At 31.3% G+C, this 1589-nt stretch overlaps 1 non-coding gene across 1 annotated transcript; it reads right to left on the reverse strand.

Moving 5' to 3' along the window:
- Positions 1–240: 240 nt before the first annotated feature.
- LOC129304303 (small nucleolar RNA R71) lies at positions 241–347 on the reverse strand. Its single transcript, XR_008591668.1, has one exon. It is a non-coding gene; the product is annotated as a small nucleolar RNA R71 (small nucleolar RNA).
- Positions 348–1589: the final 1242 nt, after the last annotated feature.

Below are 1589 nucleotides of genomic sequence, written 5' to 3' on the forward strand. Positions count from 1 at the left end.
ATTTCAACAAGCACCAAACTAAAGAAGCCTTAGATTTTATATGAGAATTTTATGCAGTAATTGATACACTATTGTTAAAATAATCTATTAGATGTTGATTTGAAGCTGCGTTGCTTTCCTTATTGATTAAAGGGAGAAGCTCGTTAATGACTTTTACGCTTACCAAAAGCTTCCATAAGCTCTCGCACAGAGATGTATGAGCAATGTATATTGAAATTTTATTCTCCTCAGAAAACTTCAAAATTAAGGGACAAAATCCACTTCTTTACATATCAAAATGGTGAATTATTCCATAAAGCCTGGGAATGTTATAATCTCCTCATAAGTCAATGTCCCCATCACTAATTTCTGTATATATTCTTATTAGATTTTTTTTTATGATGGGTTCAATTCTAAATATCAATCAAAAGTTAATAATGCAACTTGCGGTGGTCCAAATAATATGACTACTAAAGAAAGTAAGGAGATTTATAAAATGTCAGCAGCAAATTCAAGGCAAAAGGAAGTTTGAGGAAGGAGGGCAATGACTAATGAAGTTTCCACATTAAATGTCTCACATGAACTATAAGATTTAACAAAGAGTTTAAATTTGTTATTGACAAATTTTAGTTTTTCTAATTTTTCTTCTTCTACTAATAATTCTCTTCATACAGGTTATAATAGTAACTATATGGACAAGGCTAATTATATAGGAACTGGTATTGATCAAGTTAATCTCATGAATGACCCATACTCCAACACATACAACCCTAGATGGAGAAATCATCCAAATTTCTCTTGGAAGAACTTCTCTACTCAAGGGCTACAAGCACAGCTAGGCGTCCAACAACAAAGAAACACAATTAAGGATCGTATAACAAAGCTGGAGGAATCTTTGGCTCAATTGTTGACTTACCAAGTGAATAGCATGAAGAGCATTAATCAAGAGATTGACTAACTTAAACAAGCAGTTACTTCAACTAAAGCTTCTATGAAGGATATGAAATTTCAAATAGGTAATTCTTTAAGGAATATGGAGACTCAAATAAGCAATTTGGCTAGCTTAATTATCAAAAAGAGTCAAAATAAACTTCCAACTAATATTGAAGTCAATCTATGAGAGAAAGTCATGGCAGTCACTTTACAAAAAAATAAAGAACTTCAAGAGGTTGATAATGGGGCTAGAAAGATGTCTAAAATGATAAGTGAACAAAAAAATAATGAAGATGATCGAGAAACTCAATATGGCCATTCTCTCTCTCAAGCTAAATCTCATATGCCCCTATTCAATATCCTGAGTGCCTTAAAAAAAAAGATCCAAATTTAAGCTTCCAAAAAAATTCCTTGATATGTTCAAAAAAATTTAAATTAATATTTCACTTATAGAGGCATTAGCAAAAATGGCTGCTTATGCCAAATACATTAAGGAGCTAGTTTCAAACAAGAAAAGGTTAGAAGAATATATCACAGTTACACTTACAAAAGAGTACATTGCAAATTCTACCAAGAAAAAAAAGATACCACCCAAATTAAAAGATCTAGGGAGTTTCACTATTCCTTGTGATATTAATTCTAATATTATTGAAAATTGTTTATGTGATTTGGGTGTG

Source organism: Prosopis cineraria, unplaced genomic scaffold, assembly GCF_029017545.1.
Source record: "Prosopis cineraria cultivar Desert tree isolate PC_DT_omini unplaced genomic scaffold, ASM2901754v1 PC2, whole genome shotgun sequence".
In the NCBI taxonomy this organism is placed as follows: domain Eukaryota; kingdom Viridiplantae; phylum Streptophyta; class Magnoliopsida; order Fabales; family Fabaceae; genus Prosopis; species Prosopis cineraria.